Raw genomic sequence first — 15,947 nt, forward strand, 5'->3', positions numbered from 1 at the left:
GGGCTTGTTGTAGCTGGGAGGGGGAGTGTGAGTATGGGGGAGGACGGAGGCCGGCGACGACGACAAGTGCTGCAGGAAACAATGTCTTGCCTATTTTTAGTGAAGAGATGAATGCTTGGGAGAGACTGTACATCCGGTCTGTGTTCGTTTGCTCAGAGCAGTCATAGTGTGTGTGTGTGTGTGTGTGTGTGTGTGTGTGTGTGTGTGTGTGTGTGTGTGTGTGTGTGTGTGTGTGTGTGTGTGTGTGTGTGTGTGTGTGGTGTGTGTGTGTGGTGTGTGTGTGTGTGTTATTGGCCGTTTTCAAAGATGGATGTCGCCAGAGACCAACGCATTTGCAATCTGCGCAGCATATTGATCCGTCAACTGCACAACCTAGAATCAATACAGAGAATGTTGGATAGGGGTGATCATTCCACATTAATGGATGTCGCTTCACTAGCAGGTGTCCTGGAATTACCAAAACAGGAAGCCCTGAAAAAACATCTTTCATTCACGTAGGAGCAAGGTCACCAAAAACCAATTAACTTTTGTGTGTGTGTGTGTGTGTGTGTGTGTGTGTGTGTGTGTGTGTGTGTGTGTGTGTGTGTGTGTGTGTGTGTGTGTGTGTGTGTGTGTGTGTGTGTGTGTGTGTGTGTGTGTGTGTGTGTGTGTGTGTGTGTGTTGACCGATTTGGGGAAATAATAATCTAATTGCGAGTAACAGTAAGAAAATAATTGCAAATCGCAGCCTTTTGCGATTTGCATATCGCGTTCGAGTGTCGGTTTGAATTATATTAATCGTTCAGTGTGTGTGTGTGTGTGTGTGTGTGTGTGTGTGTGTGTGTGTGTGTGTGTGTGTGTGTGTGTGTGTGGTGTGTGTGTGTGTGTGTGTGTGTGTGTGTGTGTGTGTGTGTGTGTGTGTGGCTCCCCTCCACGTTGCTCTGTTGGAGAGGCTGACCAGAGAGCGAATCAAGGGGCTCATTAGGGAGGCTAAGAAACCAGAGAAGCAAGGGGGGCGGGGGTGGGATTAAAGAGATACAGCTGTTTGTTCAGCCTCAGCTGTTCTTTACCATTTAAAAAAATAGCTGGGACACACCACACACTCTTCTCTTATCCACCGATATGACAAACAATGTTGCATTGTTTGGCCTTGTGTGAGACGGATGGAGGAATCAATCTTTCATGTGGCTGCTATCAGCCAGGCAGATGAACTGCCCACTGTGTTATTATGAACCGTCCGCCCGGCCCAGCTCAGACAGAGCGTTGGTCTCACCGTGTCCTCCTTTCCTGTCTCTTGTCGCTTTCTCCTCCGCTCTGTTTGTCTATCCGTGTTTTTGAGCTGCAACATTTCCGTTAGGTCATTCCAGTTTCATTTGGTTGGGGGATAACACACACACACACACACTCATATTTCCCCTGACACATATATATATATATATATATATATATATATATATATCTCTCTCTCACCTGCCCTAAATTGAGTGACGTGTTTGTGTGCACGTGGGATTTCGATGTTCCCATCGCATCTCATCTATATCCCATCTGTGCATAACTGTGTGTACGTGTTTTTCCTCACTGCCGGCATGTTTGCACGTAAAGATGACCCCCTGCTGGAGGCCTGTTCTTGCTAATCTTAGAATCGCTTTCGCAATCCTGCCTTATTTTAATTAGTCCACTTATTCTTCATTTAAGGGACCCTTTCCTTTTGGCCCCTGTTCTCTCTCTCTCTCTCTCTCTCTCTCTCTCTCCTCTCTCTCTCTCTCTCTCTCTCTCTCTCTCTCTCTCTCTCTCTCTCTCTCTCTCTCTCTCTCTCTCTCTCTCTCTCTCTCTCTCTCTCTCTCTCTCTCTCTCTCTCTCTCTCCTTGTCTATCTGTCCCCTTGTCTATCTGTCTGTGTGCCTACCCCCCCTCCTCCTGTTTTAAGCTGTAATGGTTTGTTTCATCAGGGCCAGGAGTCTTTCTAGCCTGGGTCAAATGACTTGCTGCACTGAAATTAGGGCTGGGTGATTAATCAAACTTTGATCGCAATGTCAAACGATCACCAAACTAATATAATTGAGTTGAAACAATTATTATTTGTTTCTTTCTTTATAGAAATTGCAGAAAAGCTGGATACATACATTTTCTATTTGACCATTTTGTGTATTTTCTTGAGGGGAAATTCAAAGTTCTCAGTTACAAAGTGTTGTTTTTTTTGGAGAGAAATTATGAATAAATGTATCATGATTTCAAGCAAAAAAAAAATTGTTTGAATAATCAAGACTTCAATATTGACCAAAAAAAATCAAGATTATGATTTTCTTCGTAATCGAGCAGCCCTAACTGAAATTGTGCTGATATAAACAGTGTTTCTTCTTTCATTTGCTTTGGAAAATGAAGTGGTGTCACTGGGATTTCAAAACATAATCTTTCATAACAGTGCAGAATATAAACCAATTTCTTACGGCATGTCCATGGTAGTGGACCGTTTCATGACGAGAAAAAGACCTTCTGTTGCTAAACTTGATCACTGCGGTGTCTCTTGATTAGGCTAGGCTGATGGCTATGCAATGGAAGAGTTCAAATAGTTCAAACCGCAACAACGGATATATACATTATTCCCTATTTCACTCCCCATAGTCTTGCATTGTCTCCCCCTCTCTCGTGAGGATTTCTGTGCATAAGTAGAACAATATTTTTTCAAATGTGGTGAGCCATATTCTTGTGTGTTGCCATTTTTTCTTTCCACGCGTGTGGGGAAAAAAACAATGTGTGGGAGAGGGAACGAGAGACGAGCTCACGAGCGGCGATGGCACAGTGAGACTGGTTCTGGTTTATTTTTTACGAGTTCATCAGACCAGGTGTTTCTTTCCAAACATTGATTGCACCCCAAACAGCCATAAAGATGAGCAGGGAGATACTGCAGTATGCAACACTCCCTCTCTGGTCTTGCGTCTCTTCTCCTGCGCAAGCCTCATATCTCTCCCCTCACCTCGTAAAACATCCGCGTCTGGGGCAACTTGCTCGGGGACCGTGGCACCATGAAAGCCTCCCCTAAGCAGCAGCCTCCCATGTAGGGGACGAGCTCTGGGCGACCGGTAGGGGTGGGAATCTCTTCGCACCTCGCGATTCTATTCGATTCGATTCCGATTCAGAGGTCAACGATTTGATTCTCAAACGTTCTCAAACGAAATCGATGCATCTCAATGCAACAGTTTTTATTATGTACATTTCCATGGGTGATTTTCAAAAATATGTATCTATACATCTGAGTTTGCTACTCACAGTTTGCTGATCACTTTTGTGATGATCCTTAAAGACAACAGATGAATTACCTTATGTAATATTTTATATTAGATAAAGTCGGTTCTCTGCGCAGAGAACCCGCAGGCAGAAAGGAGTTTTCTGTAGCGCTCTGCAGCAGGCCAACAGAATGTTGCAGAAAGCAAACTAATTTAATAAAAGAAAATTTGATAAAAAATCAGATTATTAACTTATCTGCATCGAGACGGAATCGTCGCGATGCATCGAAGAAACTATTATTTTTTCCACCCATAGTGATCGGGCCAAAATATAAACCCTGGTTGATTGGATATTCATTATTTTTATTTTTTGAGACTGCTTTTTTCTGTCAAATTGATGAGGTAGGTGTGTGTGTGTGTGTGTGTGTGTGTGTGTGTGTGTGTGTGTGTGTGTGTGTGTGTGTGTGTGTGTGTGTGTGTGTGTGTGTGTGTGTGTGTGTGTGTGTGTGTGTGTGTGTGTGTGTGTGTGTGTGTGTTGGTTATCTAATGACATTCATACTTTGTCGAGATTTACCATCTCCCTTTTCTCATTTTCTTCTCTTTTTTTTTTAATCTTAGTTTTGAGTTTTTGTGCCGCTTGACAGAGCCTGACACGGTCGGCCGTCCATTGACTGACCAGTCATTGTTCCACCACCACAGTGAGGTGTCTGACTCTGAGGTCAGGTTGAGGCATGCACTGCCTCCCGACTCGGTGTCTCACGACGGCGGCCCCGGGGGCCCAACTGACAACACCTCCTGGGAAACGAGCCATGCCTGTCTGTGTGCGTGCACGTCCTGTGTCTGCGCTCTCGTACATCATTGTGAAGCTGAGGGGGGGAAAACGTTGTGTTCTTTTTAGCAGGGGAGGGGGGAACAGCGCTGAAGATAAGGCTGATTACTTCTTGGCACCATACATTTGACCTATTGATATGCTGTTCCAGCCGGGCCTGACAACTGTTTGGCTATAGCTTTTTGGAGAAGGCATGTCTCTGATCAAGCCCTGATTAGGCATGGAGGACTCTGGCGCCGTTGTTCACTCTACTCTCTAATGAGACATTAACTACCAGACTCTCTCTCACTCTCCCTCTCTCACTCTCCCTCTCTCTGGAATCATCGCCATGCTTTAATCCCCACTAGGATATCTCGATAACTGGTGTATCCTGACTCTGAGTGTGATCATGGATTACTCACCTAAGCAGTGGAACGATAACCCAATATCAACTGCTTTAGAAGGAAGTCTACACAAATGTAATGACTGTCATTTGGTAAAAGTAAATAAGGACTAAAATAATATTTAGGCTATAGGGTTTTTATTTTGTTCACTTGAAGACACCTTTGAGGTATTATGCATTTGTTGCTGTGAACAATATGCAGTACACATGACGGTTTGGGTATTTGCGCATGAAATTGAATCTTATCACAGCACTGAGATCGCTCTGGTGATCCCTGACCTCCAGCTCGCCAATATCTGCCCCCGAGTGTGCAAGACGGGAGGTGTGTAAGCTTGTTTTGTTCGTCAGTCAATATGAAACCAATCTGCAGTGACCCCAGGCATGTGATAAAACACACAGGGGAAGAATAGTGCATTTCCACCGGAGGGTGCGGGTCGGTTCAGTCTGAAAAGGTGCGGCACTGGTCGCATTTCCACCGCCATAAGTGGGCGTGATCCTGCCTGAGCCGTATCGAGCCATACTTGTTTCGCAGTACTCCTCCGTTGAGGTACTGAGACGCCTGAAAGGGTGCCGGCAGGTTTGAGCTACACACGGCGTCCGTTGATTGGTCGACAGAATCGTCCCTTCCGTGCGACAGAGGGATAATAACAAACAAACACAGTACCCGCGAGGTATTATTGAAGAAAATGTTGCGCAAAAGTTTGCCGTCCTTCTTGGACGTCCTACATTGTTGCTCTTTGTTCATTGTGCGTGTTCTTCTTTTTCCTTGGATTTATTAGCAGGCTACACTGTGTCGGGCCGCTATGAGGTCACGATGCTTACGTAGCTGCCGTGGCTATCGCCGTCCGGCTTAAACCCCGCCCTACCATAAGGGTGCTGGCGGCGGTGGAAACGCGAGCCGCCACTGAGCTGGGCCGTACCGCACCCTCCCTACTGGGGGCGTGAGGCGTGCTGGGTCCGAAGCGTAACCCGCCGGTGGAAATGCGCCATTAGGTACACCACAGTGTGTTACTGCTGGCCAGATGCGGTACCGTGACTTGAGTGATTACATGTGAACACGGGGGGGAAAAAACATTGTTTGTACTATATCATTGGCTTAAGAAGTGTGTGTCCAGTCTTAAGTTCATGAATAAATCAAGGGGCTTATTTTTCTGGCTGTGTCGAAGCCCTTCTGGAGGAAACCCAGTACCAGGGCACCGGGCCTCTCCTGGAGGGGTTGGCAGAAAACCAAACAAGTGTCGGATTGTCATATTTATTGTGTCTCGATAAGGCGACGCACTGTAACAGTCAACACTCACTCGCATTGCAATAATGACGCCCTTGCGTAGTTTTTTCCGACATGGCACACGATACCATTCACAACCTAAAATATATCTTTGTAGCAAGTGTAGCATCGATGAAGGCAAACCAAAGGTCAGGGTTTCCTTTCAGTACGTGTGGAGGCCGTTTGGCACAGTAGACCGGTGTCTGGCCCCTCTTGCTCTTGGAAGTGGTCTCTTGACTCTTCACCCTAGACTCTGCATAGCCATTCAGTCCCTTTTTATTTGTCTGTTGTACGTCCTGGCACTTAATGAACGCACTTAATGCACGTTGTATTCATTCATTGTACTTAACTGTGTAGCATATGCATGTTGTGTAGCATGTACTTAATTGTGTAGCATCTGCAGTAGCCTAGCTATCACTGCTGTATACGGGGAATGGGGTCAGCCTGGCGATTGTTAGTACTTAGTACTTGGTTCTATGAACATCTTTACTGTACCGACGGCGATATATTGTTTCACTTCTTATGACGAATGTACTTATTGTAAGTCGCTTTGGATAAAAGCGTCTGCTAAACGCCCTAAATGTAAATGACTCTCATCCCCAAAGCCTCTTTTGCAGCGGCCGTGATGCGCCTGGCGCTAGGCGAACGTACCGCCCACGTGCGTCCATTAGGGGTGTACGGTATAAACGGTATAGAAAGTACACCGGTGTGAATTTGCCCTACGGTATGGACTTTGACGATACCGTGTGACCAGTAGACAGTGTTGTGCATGTTACAAAGTATGTAACATAACGTAAAATACAGTAACGTAACTACTCTTTCCACGTAAAAAGTAAAGCTACGCGCAACTACTGGAAAATGTTGGTAACGAAACGTAGTGTTCTTTTTTCAAATTCGGCGCAACGTCTCTTTTCCCAGCTGGGCAGATCTATGCGACAGCGACGCTGCCTTCTCAGGCTGTCTGCTATTGCGCGCGCAAGCAAGCAAGCAAGCAAGCAGGCTGTGCGGTTGCTCCACGCGCCGTTTTAGGTCTGCGCCACTGGTCTCTCTCGCTGGGCACGCGCACAGTGACTATGTATGAGGTTGAAGTGGTGAGTTGTGACTGTGACCCGGCCGCCTCCGGGACTCGTAGAGGAAGAGATAGAGATCCTATCGGTTTCCTCTCAGCGTCATCGCTCCCACCACTCCAACTCCTGACCACCGTTGTTTTCCGGTCCTTTTCCTGTTAACCGTCTGCGTGAGGGAATGACCCTGGCTGATTGTTAAGCATGCTGCTTCCTCTCCTCTCCTCCTCCTCTCCTCCTTCCTTCCTTCCTCACTCCCTCCCTTTCTTTTTCTTCTTTTCTTTCTTGACAGTTTCTGTCACTGGCTCGCAGTACTCCACAGTTATTGGTCACAAATCAAGAGCGCGAAAGACACGCACGCATGCATGCACGCATGCATGCACGCAGGCACGCACGTACGCACACAGACAGAGGCGTGCGTGCGTGCACACACACACACACAGACACAGACACAGACAGAGGCATGCGTGTGCACACTGCACACCCACACAGACAGACAGACAGACAGCTACACGTGACAGACTGCCTCCCTGCCACCACCGGGCCAATACTCAACAGCTTGACAGACTCTTTCTGGTACAGAGGACTTGGACCCAACCGCCCGCCTTTAGAACAGTTGGACTGTTAGACTGTGTGTCTGCGTTCACTCCAAGCTTAGCCTGGCTATTGCCAGACCGAGCTCACTCGTAGGTTGAGCTCGGTCTGGGGGAAGCTGCTGTCACTTTCTTCAGCACAAAAGGAGTGATCAACGGGCGATGTTAAATCGACTCTGTACACAATTGGCTGCTTGCCGTCGCTTCCCTGTCGTCATTGTGTTAAACCAGCCGATAGCGCGCCAGGGGGGGGAAAAGCCAGCTTGGTGATTGGCTCCCGCAAAAAAAACGTATGGAAACTAGAAAGGAATGCATTGCTCTTCTCCAGACCCTTCTGCAGGGCGAACTTCAAGTCGCCGGCAGAACGGGCGGGGCTACCCAGTCTACTCCGAGCTGTGTTGCTTGTTCTGGACTGTGTTGTGGCATTCTGGGGGGAAAGTGTCCAGCCGGGTCTTCCAGGGGTGGTGGGGGGGGGGGCTTTGTCGGCCATGGCAGTGAGGGACTGGAGAGGACGAGCAAGGGCATGCTTGAACAGATGGCATGGCCCGAGTGCTCATTATCACCCAGGGAGTTGTGTGGGATACAGGGAGATAAGGAGAGGGATTGAATAGGCGCACATGTGTTACAAAAAAACTGCCATCAAGGTCACAATACCGTTAGGATGGGATCCGGTGGTCATTTGCGCAAAGTGTTTATGCAGACTCAATTTGTTTTGGATAACTAATGTCGTCGTCTTTTGTCTGCAACTTTGCAAATGTCAACATGGATGGAGCCGGTTGTCTAAACTTGCATGTTTGGCGGAGGTTTCAGAAGGCACATCTGTCTGAGTTTGGCTGTTCTGATTATGGCATTCATCTTGATCTGGTTTAAGTATCTGCATGACGTTTGCAACAATAAGGTCAATAGTTCAATCAGTTTGAATCACTGTAATTCACAGTGAATGGGAATTGCTGCAATTGATCTTTTGTTGCGTCCAGTCCCCAGACAGAAACGGATAAGTGATTCCCCGGTAGTAATTCATCAGTGGACTTCAGTCCCTGGTGAATCCACAGTCAGCCCTCCACAGAGCTGTCACTGTCGAATGCTTTCAAAGATCCACAGCACCCCTGGGCTGTTTCTGTTTAACCGCACGGACATATGGGTGTTAATATTAATGAACCAATGGATCAATGCATCAGGCGGGAGAATACAGCCGGTTGCATAACTATTAGTTTATTTGTCCTCGGTGCTTTATTACAATGAATATCCCCCCCTTGTGGAAAGAGGTATTTATGGGGACTTGTGTCGTCTGTGAAAATGACCCAGTCCCATTGCCCCATTTGATGAAGTATTAAATATCAAAGAGCCATGGCCGTAATGATGGTTCTGTTTTGATCAGGGTCCACATTGGAATTGGCTGCCGCACTGGAAAGTATGTGGCAAGCTCAGGAATTCCTCCTGCTTCCGCTGTTCCCTTTTATCGATATGGAATAAAATCACTGAATGTCACTAAATGACAGAGACTCTGACCTGCGTCTTGAGACTCCCGTAGAAACCCTCTGGATTCCTAAAAGGCCTCACCTTACTCTCTGGGTGCTGCTGGGGTCATATTGGACGTATCGGCATCTTTGGTATTTCCCCTTTTATTTACCTTTTTAGAAGTGTATTTTAGGCTGCTGCTGTAATCCCTGAGTTGCAGGTGTGTGTATCTATACCCACCTCCATTCCTTACACCCCTACTCCCCGCCACAAGTCTTAATCGTTGCATACTGGCGTGGAGCTGGCTTGCTCCAGCCTCCAGCCCCTGTGCCTTTTCTGCGACAGTCGGAACATCGGCGGCATGTTAAGTGATCCCGGGAACTGTGAAGAGGCTGTTGGCTCAGCCATGTTAAGACACACACACACACACACACACACACACACACACACACACACACACACACACACACACACACACACACACACACACACACACACACACACACACACACAGACAGACGCAGTGTGTGTGCGCCTGCTGAGTGACAGCAGCTTGTATTGACCTGCTGTTGGGGACAGACCTGCAGGCACATGCTGTGTGACAGTGTGTACGTGTAGGCCATCATGGAGTGTTTGTTATTAGCCTGGCCTCCCTTAGATCAAGATCAATGTGCTATGCTCCCATTGGTGGCCTGGCGGTAGCCCTGGAGGCCAGTAGAGAGAGGGGGGTGTGAGAGAGAGATAGGGAACAATGATCCTGAATACCCTCTTTAGTTGCAGTCCGCTTAACATCTTAAGCTGGTTTAAAATTGAATGACCACCCGACCGCTGTTGTAATCGGTGTGTTACCACACGGTTGTAAAAGGTGTTTTACCACTGGTAACTTGGTGGTGTTTCCCACGGCTACGCCTACCAGGTGTTTAAGCACCGTTGTACCAATGGGTGTTTTCCCATCATCCAGAACCAAATTCCCATAGAGGGAGGATATCTCTTTGGAGATGTTCCCGACCACACAGGAGCTTATAGAAATAAATAAAAAATCCATCGTTCGATCATATTAAAATGGTAGTGTATAAGAAGTAGTGTACAGGAGCTCATAGAAATAAAAAGTCCATCGCTCAATCATATTAAAATGGTAGTGTATGAGAACACGATAAATACGGTTGCATCCCCCTTACCCATGCTCCTTTTATTTAGCCCAATTAAAGTGTGTGTGTGTGTGTGTGTGTGTGTGTGTGTGTGTGTGTGTGTGTGTGTGTGTGTGTGTGTGTGTGTGTGTGTGTGTGTGTGTGTGTGTGTGTGTGTGTGTGTGTGTGTGTGTGTGTGTGTGTGTTGAATTGATAGCCTAGTCGTCATTATGTGGAACATGTTTAACAATGGCGCGCTTTAATCATAGCCCCGTTTCAACAGCAGGCTGTTGACCACACTGTCGTCGATTGAAGGGTCCCGTACCACTTGATTAGGGGGGTCACAAACCCTCCATCTCGCCCCCGCAATCCACCAATGTCAATGGCATGTTTGAAGTGGGCTTATACTTGGAATCTTAAGAATCCAAAGGAGAGCCTGAATCATGGACGCAGTTAGCCCACGCTTCTTGGCATGAATATCTATCTTCAGCCAGACGAAATGGGTTGCATCTAAGAAGTATATTTGTCTTATTGCATTTGCCATTAGTTCTAAAACCTCACCGTGGCATGGTCTTAATGTCTGTGTGGCCGGCCGTGAAGTTGAATGTGTCCCTGCCTCGCCCCCACGTTAAAAGGCGAAAAGGCTCTTCATTTGCATTACAAACCACGCATAATATGTTGATTTATACTGTTGATGCTTCCTAAGCATCTCCTGCTATTACAAATCAAATCCCGGACAATTACGACGGAAACCTCTTGAATGTAGTCATGTCCGTAATGTCAGTTTTTGAAACGTGTCAGGCCTGGTGCTACGTTCTGAGCATGCCTCACTTCAACCTTCTTATGCTAGTGAGTGTGTTCATGGTAGGCCTGGGCGATAGGGCTGAAAGACATACAACGATAAAACTTGATCATATTGATCGATATCGATAACTATTGATCATTTTAATGACCTAAAAAGACTAGGAATTACCATGCTGGATTTAAGCACTTCTGTTTAACACTTATATATATATAATATGACCTTCCACTCTTCATTGATCAATACTCCAATGTCGACACAACAATGAAACACAATCAAATATTGTAAATAAGTATGGAACCGTGTTTGTGTAACAAACCCAGCTGCTAGATTCAGGGGTCCAGTCTCTTATCGATATACATTGAACATGTTTTATATTGATATTGATCAAAAGTCCATCACGATACGATCATTTATTGTTTCATTGCCCAGGCCTAGTTCATGGCATGGTTCGCTTGTGTGTCGGGATAGGTTGGGGACAGGACGGGACGGGGGGGGTTAGTTGATTGCTGTAAATGTCACTTCCCTCTCTGCTCTGCTCAACATACTGACCCACTTTTAGCTCGCCGGTGCCGGCGCATCTGCAGCACGCGTTTACAAATGCATGAGGCGTGACGGCCCCCGCCGTCGGCCCGCCGCTCCGCATGCCTGAGCGACGTGCGTGGGCACGTGCACAATGGCGTGCGGACGCGTGCACTATTCCTGGGGATGGAGACGGGACGACCATCCAAGTCTTGAAGTCTCTTATTAGCCGTACGTAAACCACCGGTTCGCGGTCACTCCTCCCCTGTTTTAGGGAAAATACAAGGGCAGATTACACGGCAGTGCTCTCTTAGTGTGGCTGCGGGGCACCGGCCTCCCAAAAGGCTATCTCTGGCTTTACTCTGAAACCGGTTTTTTTAAACATAATGCATCATGGGACATGACCACCATGTCTAGTGGTGGCCGCCGGTCCTGCTTGGAGTGGGAGGGGAGAAGGAGGTGTGTGTGTGTGTGTGTGTGTGTGTGTGTGTGTGTGTGTGTGTGTGTGTGTGTGTGTGTGTGTGTGTGTGTGTGTGTGTGTGTGTGTGTGTGTGTGTGTGTGTGTGTGTGTGTGTGTGAGAAGAAGTGGGGTGTAACTGTGTGAGCCTTTTCTATCCAGTAAAAGCGTCAGAGACGGGGCCTTGGTGCCAGACGACTACTACACTGGACCCGCCCCCCCAACCACCACCCCCCCCCCCCCCAAGCACACAGTCACAGTGTGTTGACCTTTCCCCAGACGTCTTATCACACAAGAGGGAAGTACTTGGAAACTCTGTTTTCGGCGTAGCAAGGAGAGGAGATCCAGGAGGAGGACACACCTGCCAAGCTAAACAGACACGAAGCCCTCGTTCTGTTTGTGTTCCCTCACATGACGGCTTCTCCGGCCGCTCGCTGGGAGCGTACTAAACGTCTGGATAATGATCTGTACACACGGGCAGCAAACGGGTTTAAGGGTTTTTAGCTGAGGGAGTATGAGCGCTCGGTGTGTGTGTGTGTGTGTGTGAGACTGTGTGTGTGTTTTTAACGCCACGGGTCCAATTATAACGACTGTTGCTGGACGAGAGAGTATGGCGGGGGTCGGGGGAGGATGGTTTGAGGACGTTCTGGCTCCGATGCTTGTGTGCCTAGTACCCTATTAAGCAGGAGCAGGAGCATGGGACTCGTCACGCAGTCTTTGCAGAACCAGCCCGACCCTACGATCTAAATCCTACTGTGTGCTGCTCGACAACAATGCCGAGCGTGCAGCGGGGTGCAGAGGGCCCCCAGCTGTAGGCTCAGCAGCACTAGTAGCCACCCAGGCCGGGCACCGGCAGCGGCTCTCTTTTGTCTTTGAGCTGCAGCATGTCAATGTCAAAGGGCGGCCGAGGGAGGGAGGGAGGGAGGGAGGGAGGGAGGGAGGGAGAGTAGGGCGGATGTGTGGAACAGGCTTCGCAGGGGGATAATTTGACAGGACCGAGCCATACGGTGAGTCATATGGAGCCCGAGGGCACTTCCACCAAGCGACAAGCCCCGGCATGAAGGTCTCACCTGTGAGAGACCGGGAGTGCCCCCCCACCCCCCCCACCCACACCATTCATCTATTCATCCATTCAACCGTTGGTTCTTTTGTTTTTATCAAGAAGCAAGGTCGGGTCTTAGAGACCATAGACCCGTTGCAGCATTCCTGGTGTTCCTAGGCAGGCCCCAACACCCAACACCACTCTGCAAACGCTCTGAGGGGATTTCGTGCAGCCCCTCTTGTGAACTGAAGTGTGTGTTGTGTGTGTGTGTGTGTGTGTGTGTGTGTGTGTGTGTGTGTGTGTGTGTGTGTGTGTGTGTGTGTGTGTGTGTGTGTGTGTGTGTGTGTGTGTGTGTGTGTGTGTGTGTGTGTGTGTGTGTGTGTGGTGAGCAAGCACGCAAGCATGTGTGATGAATGATGTCCCCTAACACGGCACTTTTAACCCGGAATCCCCTCCAGGAAAGGCAGAGACGCTGAACGGAATTGTCTGATCAGGAATAGCCCATTAAGTGGTAGCTACAGATCGGCTCTCTCTTAAGCTTTAGGCGATGTTGGTTTTAGTTTGCTCTAGCGAGGGCTTGTTAAAGGTCCAGTGTCAAAGGGAGTCAAAAGCACGGAGACGAATCATGCCGATGCCAGCCGGGATTAGCCACTCCTGCCGCCTGGCAGACCGGCAACGTAAAGATAAAGGTGCTTAGCTTTTTTTTTCGCGCAGGTAAGCAAAGCTCAAAGCTGCTTGCTGCCGGACCGAGACCAAAGACATGAAAACTCCAAAAGATAAACGTGGCCTTCACCCGGTCTGGTCTGGCCCTGTCATTTGCCGTCAGCCGTAGCCACATTTAAGCTTTTGGACTCATGTCCTTCCCAGTGGGTTGTTGTGGTTTGGGCTGTGTTTATGTGTTTTTAGAGAGAAAATTGTAACATGAAAAATGTTTTGATGTTCATGCACTGGGGATTTTATTTTTATTTGACATATTTTGCATCTTCTGGCATTCCGCTCTACCCCAGGTCCCGGCCCTGACTTTTATTCCCAAACCGAGTGAGACACCTAGTGGTCAAGTTGAAACATGCATCTAATGACCCTTTCCATATCCACTTTCTGTTTTATTTCTACTATCAAACATATTACCTCTTGCAGCTTCTCCCGTGCGTTTGTTTTGAGTTGGTAGTTCCCGTTGAATCAATTATGTTGGGTGACCTTCTTTTCAGGGTGTTCTTTCGGCATACCAAACTACTTCTCCATATCGTCCAGGAACTAATTAACTCAACCTGTAATCCAATATCCTGTATCTTTTATCGGCTATCATGATGACATGCACGTCTAGTTTTGGGATTGGGGTCGGCAAATGCGTACATGGTCACTACCACACGTACATGGTCACTACCACACTACCACACTACCACACACTACCACAACTGCATAACCAAGCGATGGGTTTAAGAATAGCTCAACAACACGTAGAACACTCCACTCGTTGTTTGAGTTCAGTGTAAGCGGCCACTAAACTCATTTCGTCGTGTGTGTGTGTGGTTTGTTTGTTCAGTGAGTGGATCTGTGTGGTTCTGGTTAAACGTGGAGGCGTTTTTTTTTTAATTTATTTTTTTTACTCCACTGAGCTCATCGCCGCCGACATGGCTCACACTCAAACACACATGATCTAGGAGGCGTCTCTCATGAGGAGATGACGATAAGACCGCACGGGCACCTTGGGCACACGGCACAGCTAGGATCTGAAGCTGCTGCTCAGTTCACAGTCACGTGCTTCATTCTCCCCGGCAACCACCATTCCTTTTCTGCCATTTTTTTTTTTCGTTTTCCAGGACTTGCTCCAGATCGTATGATAATCTTGAGAAATACATGCTATTAGATGTGTGTGTGTGTGTGTGTGTGTGTGTGTGTGTGTGTGTGTGTGTGTGTGTGTGTGTGTGTGTGTGTGTGTGTGTGTGTGTGTGTGTGTGTGTGTGTGTGTGTGTGTGTGTGTGTGTGTGTGTGTGTGTGTGTTGGCTGCTCACATGAATCATCATGAATCCTCTTCCGGTCTCTCTTCTTCCTCCTCCTCCTCTTTCCCCCTCCCTCTATCTCTCAAACAGACAGCGGGACTCAAGCGAGAGGAGAAGGCCCAGGATCAGAGAGAGAGGCCGCGCCGGAGGTGGGGAGGCCAGCCAGACGCTGACGGCACCATGCGCCTGATCTGACAACACGACCAGTAAGCCCCGCCTCAGCCGTCCCAGTTCGTTAAGTGCGAGTTAGGTTTTTTTCATTTTTGAAAAAAGTGCAATCGCTTTCTAGGCTGAATCCTGCTCGTCGAGGGCCGTATTTTTAAAGTGGCCCACTTGGTTCTGGGCGTGCACAGAACATGAGTGCGTTGTACGAAATGTCAAGTTTTTTTTTTTTGTGAAATGCGTCACCTCTGCCTCTGCCTCTGCGGCGCCTGCTTTATAAATGAAATGTTGGACTGCTACCCTTCAAACCTCGAACAAACCCGCCCCCCCCCCAGTATTCAGACGCTCACAGATTACACTCGCGTCGCTCTGTGATTGATTGAGCCCATTGTTGGTTAGATCCTCGCAGAACATTTTGTGTCACTGACAAGTGAGTGTCTGGGTCCAGCATGCTGGAGCACCAAACACACAGACCTTTGTGACATGCTAATGATGAGAAGCAATTATAATCTGTGACGAATTAAACAAGATTCAGAAGTTTGGGTGGCAACTGCACATATTGCATCTAAACGTGGGCTTATCCCTCCCGTTTTCTTTAAACACCCTGCAACACCTGCTAGTGTCATGTTTAATTGCTCACCGGTAATGGTTTAATTTCTTAGTCTGTGCCTATGCCAAGCATGACAGCTGGCAGGTGTTCACGGATACAGAAGTCGGAGTAAGACAGCTTGTAAGTGCCTACTACTGTCCTCTCTGAGCAAGTGTTGGCATTAAACGTTGACGGTTTTGGGAAAGATGTTGGCGTGAAGCAGTGCTGTTATATTTTGGTTTTGTAGCGAGCAGAGAGTCTTCTAGTCATTATGTCTTTGTCATAGTAGTTTCAATCATGAAACTAAACTATGATGAAATCATGTATTTCATCATCAAAGCTCCTCGGAATATTGATCATTGTATTACGCAAATTGCACAGCGCACAGACCAAAGCCAAAATCTAAAAACAACAGAATATTAAAGGCAGGGACTTGGTGTCACTGATAGAGTATG

General features: G+C 47.7%; 1 protein-coding gene across 1 annotated transcript in view; it reads left to right on the plus strand.

Moving 5' to 3' along the window:
• ralgps2 (Ral GEF with PH domain and SH3 binding motif 2) overlaps window positions 1-15,947 on the plus strand; it is a gene marked incomplete at its 3' end in the record, with an annotated part of 44,428 nt that overhangs the window by 6,470 nt on the left and 22,011 nt on the right. The window contains exon 2 of the mRNA XM_084472958.1: window positions 14,832-14,947. The remainder of the gene's footprint in view (window positions 1-14,831; window positions 14,948-15,947) is intronic.

The sequence above is a fragment of the Micromesistius poutassou genome (genome assembly GCF_964030765.1).
Source record: "Micromesistius poutassou genome assembly, chromosome: 9".
Taxonomy (NCBI): domain Eukaryota; kingdom Metazoa; phylum Chordata; class Actinopteri; order Gadiformes; family Gadidae; genus Micromesistius; species Micromesistius poutassou.